Genomic DNA, 20,914 nt, shown 5'->3' with positions numbered 1-20,914 from the left:
CCTGGCAGCAACCTCAGCCACTGTGGCCTTGAGAAAGACCCTCAGCCAGGGAACCCAGCTGAGCACACTCAATTCCTGACACGCAGATAGGCTCACGTTTGTCACTTTAAGCCCGTGTCTTGGGGTAACATGTTGTGCAGCAGTTAAGATCAGCATAGATCTTGGCGCCTGGAAGTCGGGGACTGCAGTAATCAAGAGGCAGGCGGTGGCTGGTGATGCCAGAGTGCACCGGGGAAGGGTGACATTGGCTCCGATGGGCTGTCACTGACATCTGCATGAGAGGCAGTGAGGGTTAGGGTTCAAATGGAAATGAGGAGCGTGTTATTACAAAAGGGACGATTCTGCCTAGATGGGAACAGAAAGCTCTGTGATGCTCATGCCTTCAATAGCTTGAAAATAGGCCAGGAGCCAGAGGAACTGGGCCAGAATGAGGAGCGTGGGATGAAGCCCCTCCAGGGGCCCTGTTTTGCACTGCTCAGCACTGTGGACAACCCCCCTTTGTTTGTTCATAGGACTGAGTACTGAACCCAGGACCTTTGCACTGAGCTACAGTTCCAGCCCTCTCCCCTTTTTTTGACTTTTCGATAAGGTCTGGCTAAGTTGCTAAGTTGGCCAGGCTGGGTTTGAACTCGATCCTCCTCCCTCAGCCTTTCAGAGTGCTGGGATTACAGATGTGCACCGCCATCCCCAGCCAGACCTACCATTTTTATAATAACACTTTCTGTCACTGCCATCACATGCCTCTGCAAACCACAGCACGGATCTACCCTCTGACACTTGATGTCCAACATGAGTCTTGCGGGACTCAAATCACAAAGGTGTCAGCAGCTACATTTTTTCTGGAGATGCTGGGAGAGGAACCAGTTTCTTGAAGCTCTCTGCAGGCTTTGGCTCATGGCCTCATCCTCTGTCTCCAAAGACAGCACTGAGGCAGCTTCCAGGCTCTCTCTGTGGCCTCTGCTTCCACTGCTGCATCCCTGCCCTGACCCAGGCCCTTGAGATGACACGGGGCTCCTCTGGATATTGCAGGACACCTCCTCCTTAGGCAAGATCCTGATCTTAAGCTCTCTCACCCTTGGCCAGCACATGGGTGTCTTGGGGACATTCTTCTGTCTTCCAGGCCATTCTTACCGCATTTATCCCGCCCTCATCTGTGCACTATCCTCTGTTCCTGAGGGGCTGTGAGCTCCAGGAGAGGCCAATAGGCTCTGGGATTGCTGCTTGTTACAGTTTGGATACAAAGCATTCCCCAAAGGGTGGTGTGCTGAGGTCCTAGCCCAGGGCAGCAGTGTTCAGAGGCGGAGCCTTCACAAAGTGATGGATCTGAGGCTCTGACCTCACAAACGGATCAAACCACTGACACGCTCAGAGCTGAATGGACTCTCAGGCAGTGCTGGAAACTTTAGGAACTGGGGTTTAGCTGGAGAAGTAGTCACTGGGGCACGCCTTTGCAGGGGATGTTTTGTCCTTGGTCTCTTCCTCCTCTTCTCTTTCTCCTTCTTCTCCCTCCTCCCTTCCTCTCCCCCCCTCCCCCGCTCTGTCTCTGTCTCTGTCTCTCTGTCTCTGTCTCTCTCCCTGGCTGCCCTTTGGTCATGCTCTGCCTCACTATAGGCCTAGAAACAATGGAGCCAAGTTACCATGGACTGAAACCTCTGAAACCATGAGCCAAAATAAACCTTTTAACTTCCTTATCTCAGTTATACACAGCACTGTGCCACCAGCACTTGGGAGGGCCAAGAGCACACTAGATACTTCAAGAAAGGTTTACTGAGGGGATGAAAACCAGTAGTATTTCACAGGCCATGGTGAAAATTATAGGGTAAAAGAGACAGAGCTGTAGGTCAGGCGGGCAGCTCTGCTCTGTGAGCCCCACGACAAGGCCCATGCTGAAGGGGCAGTGGCCCCAAGTAAGCCTCCCCATGCCACAGGCCGGAACTGTGTGCTCCCAAGCTCCATCACCCCAGCCTGCATCACTGGCCAGGCGCATCTGCCACCCAGCTGACAGCAGGGACGGGCGCAGATGTCCTCGTGACAGCCGTCTAACCCTCCTCGGTCCTCTCTGCTCCCTCCCAGCTCCATTCTGGGGCCCCACGGTACCCTCTCCTGAGCTGCCATGCCTCCTGCTCAGTGGTAATAGAAGTTAACACTTGTTAAAGATGGACCACGAGTTCAGTGAGCTTCATGCATTCTCTACTTTGATCTGTAGGGTTCTTGGAGGAAGCTACTATTGTTTCTCTCCATTTTACAGGTGAGAAAACTGAGGTTCCGAGAGGTGGCGTAATTTATGGAAGTCAACCCAGATGGTATGAGAACCAGGATTTAAACCCAGTAAAGCCAACTCCGAGCTGAGGCATTAACCAGCCACACTCTCTTGCTTCCCCGGACCCAAGGCATAAAGTTAGGACACAGGGGCCTCCTCCAGGGATCTACAACCTATACCTACAGCAGGGACCACCACGTAGGACCCAGGCCACACAGCAGGAAGTGAGCGGCAGGCAGGTAAGACAAGTTTCCTGTGTGTTTCCAGCCATTCTCATGGCTGGCATTACCACTTGAGCTCAGCTGCTCATCAGATCGGAGGCAGCATTAGGTTCTCATAGGGTAGGAGCCGTACTGTGAACTGGGCATGAGAGGGATCTAGGTTGCATGCTCAAAACTACCCTGAAACTACCCCACCCCACTCCCACCCAAGTCCATGGAAAACCACCTTCCATGAAACTGTCCTTGGGGACATAAAGGTTGGGGACTGCTGCCTTATAGGGCAGGCCGCTAGGAAGACGAACAGGTTTCAGCTGAGGATGTTAGGCACATTAATCCCCATCTTGTGCCTCAGTTTTCTGATCTATAAAATGGAGATTCTAATGCTCTCCGTACCCAGATGTGAAGGTTGAAGTGTGTCGACACGGTACCACCACATGCCTGGTACACCGCAAGCTCCTGACAGTGAAGAGCCGGGACTAGCTACTAAGACAGAACCAGGGGACAGCAGCCCACGGGTGGACGCGCTGGAGGAGGCAAAGTCTCCTCACAGGATCACCATGGCTGTCAGCTCCTCTTCATGCTTTTCACCACAACCTCTCCAACAAAACAAAAATCACTGTTGACCTCCACCAGAGAGGACTGTGTCGCCGTCAACAGTGTCATTCTCTGAGCCCCGTAACTTGCTATGTTGACAGAGCAACAGCCTAGAGAGTGTTTCAAGCCCATTTGGCAAATGCGATTCATTCCTTCCACATTAAATTGTCTTTTCCTAATTGTCCATACGGATGCCCAGGCAGGAGGAGAAAGGCATAGAATGAGAGACTGTTAATGCCACTTCCTTGCCAGCCTCGCGAGCATCTGGCTGCACCTGCTGGGTAAGGCCATTCTCAGGCTGGCATGCTCCTACTACCTCGGGTCCAGGGTATTTTGGGACAGCGTGGCAGGGAGAAGACCAGGACAGTCACACCCATGGGGTCCTCCCTGGCTCTGAAGCCCCACCTGGCTCACTCTGCTGTGCTTCTCCTCTGAGTTCCGGCCTCACTTCCCTTCTGCCACCTCTCGGCCATTCCTGACCTCAGCATAGCCATACCTGAGCCATTCATGGCCACCAAACCAGCAGCCTAACCCCCTTCCCTGAAAAGTGTCCCTCTGCCCCACCTCAAGACACACACGCGCACACACACACGCACACTGACTAATGCCAACCAGATCCTCTCTGCATTCATATGGATCCCGGGATGCAAAAGATGGGCCTCTGACTGAGATCTGCTCAGGCAAAATGGGAAGGTAACAGCTGTCATCGAGGAAAAGTCTGAAAGGGAAGAGGCAGTCTGTCCTGGCTCTACTTCCACCGAGTTGGCTTTATTCCACAGTGGCCTGTGTGACCTCCAGCAGTTCTGGCCTAACATCCCGCTACCTTTGCAGCACAGCACAGAGAGAACGCGTTTCTCCCAGAGTCCCCGCACGACCTCAGCTGGTCCACGTGTCTGTCCCCTGTTCCAAAAGTCACAGTGGCTAGGAGCCACACTGTTGGGATTGACCTGCCTGGACTCAGGTTCGTTTCCAGAGCTGGCGGAATGGAGGGAGAGGGAGAGTCCGGCCTCAGCTGCATGGATTTAGGGGTGGGAAGGGGGTGGAGGTGCTCTCTGCAGAGGGAAACCAAGGAGCTGCTCCCAGCACAGGAGCCTAGAGGCACAGTCTGCCCGGGACCTCAGGGCAGGACTCGGCACTCGCCCATGTGGGCTCAGGACACGGAACGTGCAGACGGCGGTGTGTGCGGAGAGGCAGCGAAAGCCTGTCTGCTGAGCAAAATCGCAATAAATAAAATGTCCAGGATGAGGAGCAGAGGCGCAAAAGCTCTCCCAAGGTCACTGAACATTTTCAGCATTCTGGCCCCCCAGGCGAAGGCAGCTTTGCCGTCACGCCAGTAACTCCAGGACAGGGGAAGCTGTGCCCGCCATCCGCTTCCTTCAGCCAGCAGCGTTTCCACCTCCCCTTCTTGGAACCCCTTCTCTCCTCTCACCGTTCTCTGGTTCTAGAAAGGCTGAGCCCGTTTCTCCCACCAGTGGAAATGAAAGCTGATATGACCCTGGAATTGCTGAAAGCCATGACAGAGCCTAAGGAAAGCTGCGAGGCCGGATGGAAACACTTTAAAAACATTGTTTCAGCTTCTGAATCCAGCCACAACTGAAGCCAAACTCTACCCAGTGAAACTTCCGGCTCTGCAAAGGGATAAGTCCTGCTCTTTCCTTGTGCAAGTCACAGTAGGAGTCGCTGTGACCAGCAATCCAGAAGGCCCTGATTAATGGACTCTCCTGCAAGCCATTCCCCCACCTTGATTTCCACTGTTTGCTGAGTCATCCACAAAGAAGCAGACGCAGTGAGAAGGAAAAGCAGGAGCGTGAGAGGGCAGCACTCCCCAGATCCTCAGTCCCAGGTCTGCGACACATCCGCCTGCCAGCTCCACCCTCCCCTGCCTGAGCCAGGTGGGACGGGACCCAGCAGCTTTGTGCACCCATCCAGGGCATCCTGGAGTCAAGACTCTCACTGGGCTTCTCAGGCCCCTCCACCATGAATACCACTGTGGGGAGGAGCCCAGGGGACTGCCTGGTCCCCGGCCCTGTGTAGGTCGGTCACGCTCTGCCTGGTGTGTGGATTCTCCAGGCACCAGAACTCTGCTCCTGCTACGATCCTCCTGCCAGTCCTGGATCCGAATCCTGGGACCACAGGGTGCCAGGATACACCAAGGCCTTGGCCATGTCCTGTGAGGTACAGAGGTGCCAGGCTGCAACAAGACAGCCTTGGCATTGAGCCACTGGCCACTCCCTCAGCCTTCTGAGACTCTGCTTGCTCACCTGGGAGATGGGGGGTGATGCCTACCTCAGGGGAGCAGTCAGGCCCGAGTGAGAGGCTGGCAGCAGCACAGAGCCTGGCACAGGCCCATGGGTGTGGCATGAAAAGAAAGGAGGGAGGGAGGGAGGGACTAACATAATCCTGAGCATGCAGTACACATTCAGTCTACTCACAAGTCTAACTTCATCCCCATGGGCCTCCAGGTCCACCCCAGAAAATCTGGGGTACATGCCCAGCACGGGCTTCCCAGCACTGTCCACTGTGGCCACCAGCATGGGAGCAGCCGATTCTGCTCACACAGCATCTATTTTGTGCCGGGTCCCAAACTGGTGCAAAGTCAGCCCAGCCCACAGCTGTGTTTCCCTCGGCCTGAAAGGAGTTTAAATATCTAAACAACTCACCCACTGTTAAATATCATAAGATCACACATCAGAATCTCTTTTAAGAATCTAAAGATCTAGCTGAGTGTGGTGGCCCCCACCTGTAATCCCAGCATTCTGGGAGGCTGAGGCAGGAGAATCCCAAGTTCCAGCCCATCCTGGGCAATTTAGCAACTTAGCAAGACCCTGTCTCAAAATTAAAAAGGGGCTAGGGATGTAGCTCAGGAGAGAGGTCCTAGGTTCAATCCCTAGTACCACAAAAAAAAAAAAAAAACCTGAAGATCTAGATTTACAAGGTATGACCAAAAATACAGTGAATGGAAAAGCAGGCTTGTAGAAACATATGACAGTGTGTCCTTATCCAACTTTTTCACCAGCTCCACCACTGTGCAACTTCTAGCTCTTTCCTAAAGTCAAAATGACCTGAAAGGGAAATATTTTGAATTGATTCAACACATCAAGCCAGCTGCAACAGCACAATTAAAGACACAAAAACGGACTCACAGAACTGCTTCAGAAAGTGGCAAGGAGGATGGAGTAAGTTTTAGAAACAAAGGGGAATATTTTAAGGGACGTTAATGGCAATGTATCTTTTATTGTTAAAATTTTCTAAATGTAAGCATTCAACATTTGTATCACACCTTGTACTAGCAACAAACAACTAGAAACTGAACTCTAAGACATAGCACCATTTTCAAATGCTCAGAAAAATGAAATAGAATAAATCTGACAAATATCACATTGTTTATATATTGAAAACTGCGAAACAGACGGAAGAACTCAAAGAAGATCTAAATCAATGGAGACATACCGTGTTCATGGATTGAAACACAGGGAAAAATTCCATTCTCCCCAAATCTATACACAGGTCTCCAGGTCCCTATCAAAATCCCAGCAAGACACTTGCAGATATAGACAAGCTTACTCTAAAATGTACAGAGAAAGGTGAAAGACCTATATCAAAAACGATTGTGAAAAAGATGAATAAAATGGGAGAAATCATGCTACTCACTTTTAAGACTTCACCACTCATCAAGAGAGAACAGTTTGGCAGAGGAATAGACACATAGATCAGTGGAACAGAAGAGAAAACCCAGAAACTTCCCCCACAAGTACTGTCAGCTAATCTTGTGGGGTGGGTCACACTGGGGATTGAACCTAGGGCCTTCACATTGAGCTACATCCCCAGGCCTTTACCTTTCGCTTTTAATTTTGAGATGGTAACTTGCTAAGTCACTACATTGCCCAGGCTGAGCTTGAACTTGCGATCCTCCTAACTTAGCCTCCTAGAGGGCTCAGATCACAGTCGTGTGCCACCCCCCTGGGATTGGCCCACTGGCTTTTTTACAAAGGCCTAACAGTAAAATTCTGAGATAAGGGCTTTTACTTTATTTCCTAGAACAGTAATTAGCACTTAATACACAAGTGATAAATATTTGTAGAATATTGGCTAGGTTTTTGCACTAGGTGTCAGGCATGGTTCCAAATGTTTGACTCCCTTAGTCTTAGCCCATGAGACACGTGTCACTACTGTCCTGGTGAGACAGGAAATGCGGGGCCCAGAGAGGGCACTAACTTCCCCAGTGTCTCACAGGACTCACCGCGCGTGATTTCCTGAATCCTCCCCCTGATCCCAGGAGTGGGTGGGGCCCAATTTGTGCCACTGGGACAGTGATGAATTGCGGGCCTGCAGAGGGGAACCGTAGTTAGATTGAGACTCTGTCTGCCCCCAGGAGCCTGGCCACTGTTTCCAGAGCCTCTGGGCTGCATTCTTAGCCCGACTGGCAGAGCCACAGCCAGCCTTCCCGTCTTTCCCGAGCCTCCTTGGCATACTGGCTTAAATGCCAGGGCCCCGGTGGGGTGCAGTTCACCGAGCAGCTCATTTATTTATAAATTGCTTTCCATATTTCCAAATCAATGTTGTGAGGGGCGATTCGTCTTCATTCGCACACGCCCCGGTGCTTGCGGCCTGGTCCCCACAGAGGTTCCCGCAGGCTGACGAAGAGGATTCTGGGAGACAGGCTCCCGCGTTAGCAGACTGCATCATTACTACCGGCACCGTCGTTTCTGCCAGCCTCGCTCACCATGGCCTCCGCACCGCCCTGGCGCTGGGTGCGCTCTGCTTCGTATGCAGCAGACTCGGCAAAGATGGGATTGCCGCTTCTGAGATGCTATGGGCGGCGGCCTTTGGGATACTGATTTTTTTCTGCCTGTCTAAAATCAGGCGTATTGCACAGAGTTCATACATTCTTAAGCTGGGGGCTGAATCCCGACTTGCTGATGATCCACCCACACCACACGCCAGAGGGTTTTCTTGTCTTCCTAAAGAGGGGAGAGAGGTGCTTTCCTGAAAGTCGTTTTATAGGCACAGTTTAAAGCAGAGCACTTCCTGTTTGCCAACTAAGCACGGTACAGGCAACACTCAGTAAGCCCTGCAGCGACCCGCGGGGGTTGGAATTATCAGGAGCTTTTCCCAGGAGGAAGCCGGTGTTGGGATTTCCCCAGGATTACAGGGAATTTGAGCGCAGGCTGCCTAACCTCAGAGACCGTGTCCTCAGCCGCTACCTACCCTGCCCCGCTGCTCTGTTAGTTCTGACAGGGGATCAGGTAGAAAGGCAACTGATGTCCATGCTACAGACTGAACATTCCACCAGAACTCAGATGCTGAATCTGACTCTTCATATGATGGTATTTTATCGGCTGCAAGCTTCGAGGTATTTTTTTCCTGGTCTTCTAAGACTCGGTATATTGCCCAAAGTTACAGAAACCCTGATTGCGATTTGTGAAGCCTTTGAGCAGCACTTAGGCTTGAATGAGGTCATCAGGGTGGAGCCCTTGTGATGGAATTGGTGACCTTAGAAGAAGAAGAGACCAGGATGTTCTGGAAGGTGCGGACTTGGGTTTCCTTTGTCCCTAGGCAATGCCACAGACCCAAACTTCCTCACCTCCCCCTGCCCCAACTGGAGAGGTGAGTGTATTTCCTCTTAAATTCCAGGTTTACCTCTAAGAGAGCAGATGATACAGATTTAAGGTTGTGCAGGCCATACAGTTTCTGCCTCCCTACTTAATTCTGCCAGTGTGGCACAAAAATGACCATGGACTATAGGTAAACAACATGGCTAGGTTCCAATAAAACTTTATTTTTAAAAATAGGCCATGGCCCTAAGACAGAGCAGTAAGATGGATGGACATGATCAAAGCCAATGTATGCATATATGAAAAGGTGACAATAAAACCCATTCATTGGTGCAATAAATATGCATTAACATAATAAGAAGTCCATAAATAGAAATGTTTAAATAGCCACATAAAGACTTTTATTGATATACATTGTGATATCTATTAAGCGTATTCATCTTTGGGAATTGATAAATATACATAACCCATCTTGATCAATTTTACTTCCCCTTCCCTTCCCAGCCTTCCCTCTCCCCTAGTCCCAAATCCCTGTCCCATCTCCACACAGTCTACCTTGTTTCCTATCATCTTGCTTTTATTTTGCTCTTTAAATTATTTATATTTGGGGTTTTTCATGTAAGAGAAAAATATGCAATATTTAACCTTCTGTGTCTGATTTATTTCACTTAGCATTATGATCTCGAAGTCCATCTGTTTTCCTACAAATGACTCAAACCTGTCCTTCTTGGTGGCTGGGTAGCACTCCACCATATACATGCCATGTTTTCTTGATCTATTCTTCTGTGGAGAGGCATATAGGTTGCTTCCAAGATTTAGCTAATCTTAATTGGCCACACAAAGACTGTATGTGACTTTCATAACAGCATTCATTACTAACAATAATATGATAAGTGTCTGGGAAACAACCCAAAGATCCAACAAATACATAAATAAAATAGGCCATGGGCCCAGTCTGGTGTGTGGTCCAAATCCCCCTCATCTGGAGGACAGGCCTTCAAGAAGGGCTGATGGTCCAGTGCTGACAGCCTGACTTGCTCCACTCAGTGGGGCTGCCTGCAGGAAGTGTCAGCACAGGCATGGAGGAAGCAGCAGAATCAGAGCGAATGCAAAACCTCTCCCAGGGTGTGGGAAGCCCCCTTGGAGTCACTCAAGGGACCCAGCAGGAAAATACGTCCAAGAAGAGTACAGGGAAGAGCCGGAGTCCTCACTGTGCTCTACGAGGAGCTCCGGACACCACCCGCCCCGCTCCGTCCCTCTCCTCCCCATGCACCCTTCTCGGCCATGTGGGCTCCTCCGCTTCCTCAAACATCCCGGCTTGCGCTCACCCCAGAGGCCATGCACCTCCTGTTCCTCTACCTGGATGCCACCCCACTGACCACCACAGACAAACCAAGGCCCTCCTGACGCCTAGCCTACCATGACTATCCATGAGTTCAGGCAAGATCAGCCAAACCTGACCCAGACCCACAGAAAACTCCAACCAAACCTAGACTCTTAAACAATCATAAATCCTGGTGGGTTTTGGTCTCTTCATCTTGGAGTTCTTCCTTACCCGGCAGTAGCTAACTGATACAAAGAGGTTGTATGCCCAAGTTGCTATGCGACTCTAACACAAACATGAACTCTGTCCACCAGTTCCTCATTGGGAGACATTACAGCAGTGTTCAGCCCGGTTGGTTGCCCACTACCTTCTCCTGAAACTTTCTTCCCTGGGCTCTTGTGCCTCCCACCATTCCGGGCAGTAAGGGGGAAGAGGATGGTTGTGCCCAACTGCACTAATCATGGCTCGTGACCTGGCCTTGGCAAGAAAGCCAGCCTGAGCAAATGATCCTCCCAAACGGAAGATAAAAGGAGGGATGACTCCTTTTTAGTGGGCAACCATGACTTCCGCACCAAAAATAAGGCTCCTGTCCTCATCTTCTCCCTGTAACTGCTCCTTCCCCATGCCTACCCTCCCTGAGTTCTGCGTTTTACTTCCTTGTCTCTCAGATCTACCTGCTGACCTTCGCTCCATCCCCAGCACCCTAGTCCATGCCAGTCTATCCCTTCCCTGGATACAGACAACCACCACCCAACCACCCCCCGCTATAGCCTGTGCCTCCTTTCATCACAGTCCCCCTTTACCCAGAGCCAAAACCACGGGCGTATCCAGTTATCCTCCACTAAAACTGACTTGCCGTTGCTCTTATGATAAACCCTAAGGTGCTGCATGGATTGGCTTCTCTTGCTCATGAGCAACTCTATTCTCCCTTTCATTTTCTCCACCATCCCTGCCTTGATTATTAAAACAGATCATGCTTCCCACATCACCACCACAGGGCCTTTACACATGCTAATTCTTCCTAAAATGCTCTCATGTCCACCTACCTCTACCTCCTCCTTTCATTCCACAGATCTTAGCTCCAATGTCATCTCCTCAGGGAAAGCTTCCTTCATCTCCTGACCAGATCGAATGTCCCTAGGATGCCCCTAGATCATCTATGTAACTTTGCTTCCTGAATACATATTATTACTATTGACGTCTTTTTTTTTTTTTTTCGTACCGGGGATCGAACTCGGGACCTTGCACTTGCGAGGCAGGCACCAGAACCACTGAGCTAAATCCCCGGCCCACTATTGACATCTTAAAGAATGAGTATGATCCTTTGAACAAGAAGGACAAACGTGCTTTAACAAACTCACTTCTTCCTTAAAACAGTCCGAGAGCACAGGCTGCATTGCTCAGGGTGAAAAGCCTGCTCCAGACTCAGAGATGCCTGAAGATTCCACACCCTCGGGCTTCTTGTCCTCTTACCCTAAAGCTGGGGATGCACCCAGTGACCCCTAATGCCTTACCACTAAGTGCCCAACCCTGCCTTGAGCTGCCAATCAAATCAGTATCTCTTCTCACTTCTCTCCGATTAACGGCACAGCCGCCCACCCCGTCCCAAGCCCTCAGGAGCCATCTTAAGCTTCTTTGCCGGCAGGAAGAATCTTGAGCAGAACCCACAATTCACCACCCTGTCTTGCCGATTTGCTCTGCTGAACACCTCTCTTCTTCTGCATGTGCATGGCCCGGGGCCTAAGCCACCACTATCTCTTCCCCAGGTTACTGCAATTACTCTCACCGCTCTCTGCCTCCCTGCTCACACAACCCTCAGCTGAGACCAGAGCCCTCCCCAGCTTGAAAGACTTCCCAGTCTGCTTCCACCGCTCCTCCGCAGCCTCTCCCCCTGGGCACGCTTAGCCCAGGTGGCCTCCACCCTGGCCGAGCATTAGAATTGCCCGGGAAGCTTTAAAAAAAATACCAGCACCTTGACCTCTGCCCCCAAATGACAGACACAGTCAGGGACAGGGCAAACATTTGCAGTTTTGCAAAACCCCTGATTCCAGCATGAGTCCCCTGCTCTCCTATGCCCTGCACCCTGCTTCCCAGGATGAATTAGGGGAACTTCTCACAATCCAGCTCCTCTGTCTGAGTGGAGAGCTCTCCCGAGCTCACAGGGACCCCTTGGTCAGCGCTCCCAGAGCACAAGGGGCGACCTTGCGGTGTGACCTTGTGGCGCGACCTTGAGAAGGGCCTTTCATCCCACATGACACCATCCAGACAGGGCCTGCCCCTTAGATAACTGAATGCCTGTTTGTTGAGTAAATGATCTTTCTTCCCCCCTGGCCATCACCACAGAATTTTGTCATCTTTTCACTTCCTAATCCTCTTCCCATGGTTTGGTGCCAGGGCATATCATAGGTGCTCAATAAATAGTGGTTGAGTGAATTAATATATAGAAGACACAAGAACGGAGCGTCCCCTTTGCCCTCACCTTTACAGGAGAGCTCCTGGGAGCAGACACAAATCAAATTGAACTTCCTACAGTTTAGCTAAAATGGAATTTGCCAAAGACGTTCTGAAAAATGGATTTAATTAGGCCCGTTAATAGAGGAATCATTGTTGGCTAAGATTTAAAGCCGAGGCTGGAAAAGGTATGGATAATTTTAGCACTTTAAATTATATAGGAGGTTATTTCTCACTCTCGCCTTAATTATAAAAATGCATCTAGATGGATGCATCCAGCTTTGGAGGAAATAAAGCCAAAGGCAGAGGAGAGATTGGATGTCTCCAAGAAATAGCATCAGAAGCACGAAGACACAGCTGGCTCTGCCAGGGTTGCCCCACGGGGCCAGGATCAGTGACTCTGCACGGCCAGAGCCCATCACCCTGTGTCGGTGCAACTCACACGGGCCTTAAAGGACACAGGGTGGGGGATCTGCTGCCCAAGTGAGTTTCTTCCTGGTTCTCAGAGCCCCAGGGGCCTCCCCATTCCACTCTCCCAGCCAGCAGCTTTGGAGACTCACCTTCCAATTGGTTCTGAACTCAGACCCTGGAATGTACACACCCTGATTCTTCAGCTGAAAAATAATCAGCTGCCCCAGATCATGGAGCCAAGTAGAAGACCAGTTTAGGGTCCTTCAGATATGAGGACTCTGGAACATCCTTCTCTGGCGACCCAGGGATCGAAGCTCGATGCATAACAGGGCGTCCTGCATTCTGCAAATCTATTTCGAGCTGAATTACTTGTCAGTATGTGGACTATGCAGGATGGGGACCAGGGGCCGGGACTCTGGCTTCAGGAGCACATTTTCAGGGAACATCAAAAATCATGGTCATCAATATTTTAATATTGTTAAAAAAGAAAACGAATCAGAAATATCCATGATGAATAAAATACTGGAACGTTAACCAAAAACAGCCCCCGCCTAACTTACGAGAGCTGTCCTCCCCCCTTCCCCGGCCCAGCTGCTGTTCCAGCCAACAGGAACACAGCTGCACAGAGATCAAAACCTCCCCCTGCTGTGCATGGGAAGGAAACGCTGAGCAGCGTAGCAGAGCATGCCATAGAGGGGTAGCAGAGAGGATCAGGGTGAGAAAGAAAGCAGCAAGAAGGCCATTCGGTCATCGGCACCTCAAAGCCCTCTCCCAGCTCAGATCTGCACACGGCCTCCAGGGTCTCTCCACAGATCCCTAGCTGGATGTGGCGGTACATGTCTGTAATCTCAGCACCCTGGGAAGCCGAGGCAGGAGGGACACAAGTTCAAGCCCTGCCTGGACAACTTAGTGAGACCCTGTCTCAAATTTAAAAAAAAAAAAAAATTAAAAATAAGCTGGGTGTAGTGGTACACGCCTTTAATCCCAGCACTCAGGAGGCTGAGACAGGAGGATCACCACAAGTCTGAGGCCACCTTGGGCTGCACAATGAGTTCAAGCCAACCTGAACTGCATAGTGAGAACCTGTCTCACAAAAACAATGTTTTTAATTAAAAATGAAAAGGGCTGGGGATGTGGCTCAATGTGAAGGTCCTGGGTTCTATCCCCAGCACCATAAATAAAATGACAGAGCCCAGCCCGATCACCCACTTTCTCTTAGCAAAGCTGCTGGCTCACCAGGCAGAGCGCTCACACTCTGCAACCTGCGCAGTGGACTAAGACTCCTACAACGTGTGTGTGTGTAAACACAAAGCTAACTCACATCCATGAGCAATCCTGGCGCGTCCAGCCTAGTGCTAAACACTGTGTTCTGTGTCTCCTTTCAGCCACCAAAGTGGGAGCTGAGAAGTGATCAAAGGCCACCCACCCACCTGCCCCCAGTAAGTGGGGAGAATCCAGCCTTTGATATCTGAGACACAAATCCCAGCCACAACGTGCTGCCCCCCACCTGAAGCTTCTGCCTCTAAGGGACCCTGAGCCAACGGGGACCTGACACGGGGATCAGAAGGTGGCTCCCCACCACACAAGGCCTGGGATGAACTTCAGAGGTACCCAAGGAGTGTGCCCCTCCTCCCTGGGTCCCCGTGCCACTTTCCAGGTGATGGGCATGATCAGCGGGTGAAGTTCAAAGGCAGCGCGTTTCCTGCTTTCCTGACAGCCTATTTCATGGATCACAGAGATGAGAGTACACCTGCTTATTCAACAGAGGAAAGAATGAATTCATTTTCCTTCCTTAATCCCCAGTGTGACCTGTTCTCTTGTGATCTCTCCTTTCCGAGGCTGCGTCCCTACCTGAGGACTTTCAATTTGGCCAGAGAGAGATTGTGCGGTAATGACAGAAAGTCCTGCCCACGGGGCGCTGGGAGCCGAATCGCTGCTGTGCTGGTAATAAGTCCAAATGAAAGATATTATGTCACCTCTTTTGAATTAAACAGATGAACTACAGTCCCAGACCATTAAAAATGAAGCAATCTGCTGGAAGGCTTCCAAGGGCTTGGTGCTGAATGCCCCGAGAAGGTGCCAGGCTCCAGCGGGGTTTATATCCTCATTTTCTGCCAATAATTCCTGCTCTCCGGAACGTGGAGGAATAATTTGATGTAAAGGCCGCTGAGAGCCCCCTGGGCTGGCTCCCCGGGGCAGGGCTGCACTAACTGAGAAGCTCGGGGGCCCGCAGCCAGCTGGGTGCCCATGAACGGTCCCTCAGCAATGTCTTCTCTTCTGGGGAGCTCGGGTCTGCTCCCACCTGCCCCTGAAAAGCCCCTGAGGAAGGACCTTTACAAGCAAGGGAATGGAGGCTCTGGCTTCCGGGGTACTTGGGGTACCTGGGTGCAGAAGACACAGGCTGCCTGAGAGCCCGGTTCCCAGCCCCGGCCCAGCCCCCATGCACTTCCTGTCTGAGCACCCACGACAGGACACGGGGTCAGGGCCTCTCACTTCCGGCTTCCCTCCCCTCTGCCTCTCTGAGACCCCTCTCCCCACCTGCAAACCTGGAATTCAGGGGTTCACCCTCTGAGCTAGGCTGCCCTGGGACTAAAGCTCAGCTCCACTGCATATGAGCCATGAGGAGCTAAGACACCTCTCCCAAGACCCTCAGCCTCGGTTTCCCCATCTGCAACTTGGAATTTAATTAGCAGGGACTGTTCCACAAAGGCTTCTCTGACTCCTTCACACCCTGCCACGGCAAGGATCCACCCAGGGTGCACTGACCACCCCTCCTTCCGGCTCAGCGGCAGCCTAGGACATAACTGCTCTCTCGTTCACTCCGCCCCCTAAATGAGCAAATCCACTCATGTTCCTAACGAGGAAGAACAATGATCAAGTCTACTGGATTTTCTCTGGGTTGCTTTGCAAACCTAAAGCACATTATTCTATGTGCCTTACATTTACTCATTCAGCAGAACTTGGCGGAGCGTGACCTCGCCCAGGCCCCAGGCATTTGGCAGTGGCTGGACACCCTGCCTGGTCCTGTCGTCGACAGCTGACATTCACTAGCCCTGTTTACAGAGGAGGAAACTGAGGCTGAGCGGGTTGGGTAACCTGCCCAGGTGGCACAGTTGGGAGAAGGCAGAGGCTGGATTTGACCCAGCGTCTGGCCTGTGGAACCTGCCAGGAAGCCTGCCGGGAATGGGGCCAATGAGTCTCCTTCCGCCCCCACCAAGGACTTGGGAGTCATGGAAAGGGACGGTGTGCCAGGGCATCGGAGAATGGGCTTCCTGCTCCCGTGGCCTCGCTGGGATTAGCCCGGCCTAAAACATGAGTCAGAGAGTCAGGGGTCACCTTGGCTAATCTGACTCCACTCCCCTGGGGTGACCAGCCAGTTCTGCCTCCCTCAGAAATGTCCACGTTGAAGCTGAGAGGAGCAACCTGGAAGCCCGGCGCTGCTGGCTGGAGGCGCTCCCGGCCCTGGCAGAACCCTGGTCTCCCCATCCTGTCCTGACCGGAGGCGGACAAGGAAGCAGCGCCTCGCCCTCCAGGATTCAGCACCCCGGGCCTCAGCGTGAAGCCCCGAGTGTGAGGCTGAGGCTCTCGGGCAGGCCTCTCTCCTGGGGTCAGAAAGCCTGGGTCCAAACCGTGGCCCTGCCGTCTGCGTTGGTGACAGGGGTCTGTGGGACACATCTCCCAAGCTTCCATGTCTTCACTCTGGTGCTGCCACAGCCTGGGGTCCTGGTGGGTGGCACTTCCTGGGTAGCTGTTCTATGAAGAATCACCTCCCCATTGCCAAGGAGGCATCTCTGGACTCCCTGATGCCCTACCCTGTCCTCGTGGCCCCTGGGGTGGCCTCGGGGACACAAAGTCCTGGCATGCTCCCTCCCGGGCTGGTGCAGGAGGAACCACAGTACGGTCAGTGCCTCGGTGGGGCTGGGAGCCTGTGGTTAAGCATTCCGCCTGAGGTGCAACGACCCCGCAAGACCGACCGAGCTCTGCCTGCCACACTCCCCCCAGCGCCCGTTCCTGGGTGTCCATCCTCTCCAGCCGTATTGCCCATCCCTTTCGTCTGGGCCCCTTGGGATCACCTCCAAGTGATCCACTGGCACCCAAGCCCACCCTTAGGGCCTGCTTCTGGGGGAACCAAACTGAAACAGAAAGGTTAGGAAGCTTGCCCAGGGTTACACAGCTAAGAAGTGGCAGAGCCTGAATTTGAACTTGGACGTGTGGCCTCATGTACCAAGTGCCCCTGCTCATCCTTGGGAATCCTCATGCCCCTGTATGCTCCTGGCACAGCTGGCTCCTCTTTCTTCCAACCCTCGCCCAACACACGAGGCTCCATGACAAGAACAAGAGGCAGTCACTTGGCATGGGTCACAGGAAGCTGCAGGACAAGCCCTGGACAGGGATGGGTATGTCCTAGGTGGCACTCAATCCACCGGACACCCCAGCCTCCTCCCAGCTCTCCCCACCCCTCATCCCACCCCAAGCGGGGTAACTCCCGTGGCCTCTCCTTCAGGTAATACTGAACATTCCGCATGGCTGTGCTCTATGACCAAATAATGAAGGCAACAGATGTCCCTGTGACTCATTCCTAAGCTGAACCTCAGGAGGATGCTCAGAGAGAAGAGACCCAGGAGGGGTAGAAGGATCGGGCTCTGTATTGTGTGCAGTTAATACGAGTCAGCACCTCACAGTCTGGGGGAGCCTTCTCAGAAAGCCTGGGGGGGTATCATTGGAGGGAGACGCTTAAAGGAACCTTTGTCTGTCATAGAGGAAGATGGGGAGACAGCCTGATGATCACAGTAGAATGGGTGAATAATGCCACTCATCGATAGAATACAACAGTGAAAATGAACTTGGGTTACACGTATAAGAACAGATGGATCACATAACTTTGACCATACGCAAGCTTCAGGAGCATGTGTAAAGAACACCATCTACATGGAGAGTAACAGCATGCAGAGCAATTCCATGGTGGTTTAGGGATGTCTTTTTCTACTTCAAGAATAAAGATTTGCATGGCAGGAATGAGTAGCCCTTGCAGGACTGCCATGAGGAGACTCAGATGTAGAGGCTAAGTGGGTTTGGGGTATGTGTTAGCTTTCCATTGCTGTGACAAAATCCCTGAGGTAATCAGTTTAAAAGGAGGAAAAGGTTTATTTGGCTCACAGTTTCAGAGGCTTCAGTCTATAGCCACTTGGCACTGTGGCTCTGGGCCTGTGGTGGGGCAGTGCACTGTGGCAGAAGCAAGTGGTGGAGGAGGAGGAAGCAAAGAAATGTCTCCTTCCAGGACACACCCCCACTTGCCTAACTTCCTCCCTGGAGGAAAAACTCAATCACACACCCACACAGAGGAGGAATTACTTTTCTCCCTGGATAGATCACCCCTCCAGGCCATGACTGAGCTGGTTTTCTCTGATAATTCCAGATAATTCCCTAGAGTTTGCCTGTCCTTGGTCCAATGCCAAATGGCCCAAGCAGAGAGGCACTCGATGTCTTGATTCACGGGAGTGCCTCTAGCAACCCAGTGATAAGCCCTGTCTTGCAGCCCAGGCAGTTAAGAGCATGGACTACGGGGAAGACAGAGCTGAGTTATCCACTGTCCCTCTCCATCTACTCCTCATTTCCTATCTACTCCTCATCTCCTATCCACTGCTCATCCTGTGCAGTGGCGATGCCAATCACAGCACCTCATGAAGCTGCTGTGAGGACTGAGTGACATAGTGCACACAAGTGTTTGGTGCCGTGCCTGGCACAGGGCCAGCCCTCCATGGACAGTCTCTCTACTGCTCCACTCTGCTGCCGGGGGAAGCCCCACACTGCAAGTCAGGTGCATTGGGTTCCAGTTCCAGCCATGCATTGTTTTGTTACCAGGGCACCCACCACACTGCCAGTGAGCATGCAGCAGGTGTTCAAGGACTTGCTAAAGCAGAGGAGGATCCTCACCCAGACTGTGGCTTGACACAAGGGACCTCCAGGAAGAGACATCTGTATTAGTCAGCTTTTCATTACTGTGACCAAATACTTGATTTTTTAAAAGGAGCTTTATTTTGGCTCACAGTTTCAGAGGTTTGAGTCCGTGGTCAACTGGCAGAAACATCATGGTGGAAGGGTGTGGCAGAGCAAAGGTGCTCACCTCATGGCAGCCAGGAAGCTGGGCAGGAGAGCAGGCCAAGAAAAGACATGTGCACCCTTCAAAGGCACCACTTCCTCTAAACAACTCCTTCCGAATGGCCCATCCACTCTGCAGGCATCGAGGCAGTGATCCACTGAGGAGGTTAGAGCCCTCTCAATCCCATCGCCTCTCTAGGGATCCGTGAACCCACCCAACCGGACAAGATTACCCATCACAGCGTCCGGCAGAGGACGCAGAGGAGACGCTGGGATAACTGAGCTGTGTAGAGGCATACAGACGCTCCAGGAGGGTGGATGGCTCACGGGCCATGCCGTGGGGAGAGGGTTTTGTGGCTCAAGTAAAGTATGCATAAACTTAGGTTTATGTGTATGTGCTCATCCATGTATTCTTGCCATATACTTACATATTCATACAGATGCACTGTGTACGTATTCACACACACACACATTTCTTAGATGAAGGTTCCATAGGACCCGTCCTGACTGCCTCCCGTCAGTGTTCACAGCCGCCCTCTCGAGAGCAGTATTAATGACCTTATTGCTCGTGTTATAGCTTATACCTGGACAGTCACCCAAAGCCCCAAGGGCTCAGAAGCGAGTCCTGCGGAAGGTGACTGTATCGTGAGGGCACAGCACCAGTCTTGGTGTTAGGAGGCGGTCAGAGGAGGTAGATGCCAGGAGATGCGACCCGGACAGACTTATCTCTATCCCTGGCTCCACCTTCACTCTCGGCTCCCTGGCCGCCATGGCGTGAGCAGCTTTCCCTCCGCCAGACCCTTCCACCTGCCTTCCTGCCTTGGCACTGGCCAGCTGTGGACTAAAAACATGAGCCAAAATTGTGTGCTGTGTCCCAGTGATGGGGAAAGTGAAAGGATCCATTTCCCAGGTGGGTTAGCTGGGCTTCAGGGAGGTTAAGTGGATCACACCGTGTTGCCTTGGTGGTCAGCATAGGACCTGAGCCCCGGCCGCAGCACATGGGCTCCAGCCACTTCTCCTCTGCCACTGCCCCGGCCCAGCCACCCCCCATCCCCAGGTGACTGTGCCAACCTGCCTGGCTCCCTGCTTTGTCCTTGCTCTCCAGCCTGGGCTGCCCATGCTGCCTATCCCCACTGCTCTGCTGGAAACTCTAGGAGCCCCCACCTTGCTCAGGGAAAACTCCGAAGCTCCTCCAGAGCCCAGGGCCTGCCTTCCAGGCAGCTCCTGTAGGTCTTCCTCCCCTTGTGTTTGCTCGTTCTGACTGAGGACACGGCCTGGAGCATTCACACTCACGCACCAGCACTCGACGCCCCACCCTGCTCTGCCATCCTCCCGACATTTATTCCTACCACGCATTTGTTTACTTTCTGTATCTAGCTCCCTGACCACCGGCCGTAAGCTCACTGAGGGCAGGAACTCAGTGCCTAAAGGGGAGCAGGAGCCCAACATCTGTGGAAGGAAAGGGACTGGGTGTGCAGGGAATGCTTGCTGAGTGAGTAAATACGAACAAGCAAAACGCCTGACCGAGCTAGGCTCGAGTGTGGCACGTCAGCCTGGGGAGCTGATGCCTCACCTGTTTCTGCTGGATTGCTGGGGAGGAGCTGAGGCTGGAGGCCTGGGCGAGGGCCAGCACCTGGCAGGCGGTCTCTGGGGTTTTCTTACCTTTTCTGACTGTGAGAGAGCACAGCCTTCACATCAGGGGACCTCACACTGAGGCTCTTGGGGAAGGTGTGGAGCAGGAGTCCAGCCAGAGCCTGCTGCGAAGGCTTCAGAACAGCAGCAGTGGGCACATGGCATGCTCAGGCACAGGCGCACTCATCTGGAAATCTGACGCTGCTGCTGGAACAACTCCGCCATCTTAGTGGCTTAGTCAGAGAAACTCTGCTGCTCAGACACCACAAGTGCCTTAGGGGAAGGAGGGCGTTCTCCACATGGCCTTCATGGACACAGACTCCATTCTGCAGGGCTCTGCCACCTTCAGTGGGTGGCTCCCAAGGTC

General features: G+C 52.3%; 1 protein-coding gene across 23 annotated transcripts in view; it reads right to left on the bottom strand.

The window, feature by feature from the left end:
• Nucleotides 1-20,914, bottom strand: part of Hrct1 (histidine rich carboxyl terminus 1) — a 255,785-nt gene that overhangs the window by 156,240 nt on the left and 78,631 nt on the right. For 13 of the 23 annotated variants that reach the window (XR_015450373.1, XR_015450372.1, XR_015450361.1 and 10 more), the window contains one exon: nucleotides 1-20,914. This exon is cut by the window's left edge. The exons of 4 other annotated variants lie outside the window; for them this stretch is intronic. The gene's annotated coding sequence lies outside the window, so the exon portion shown is untranslated. 6 more of the 23 variants (XR_015450381.1, XR_015450363.1, XR_015450367.1 and 3 more) reach the window with 1 other exon arrangement.

Source organism: Heterocephalus glaber, unplaced genomic scaffold, assembly GCF_053883595.1.
Source record: "Heterocephalus glaber isolate CG9 unplaced genomic scaffold, H.glaber_assembly_v1.0 deba00000943, whole genome shotgun sequence".
Classification (NCBI taxonomy): domain Eukaryota; kingdom Metazoa; phylum Chordata; class Mammalia; order Rodentia; family Bathyergidae; genus Heterocephalus; species Heterocephalus glaber.
This window is presented reverse-complemented; position numbering and strand designations above follow the sequence as displayed.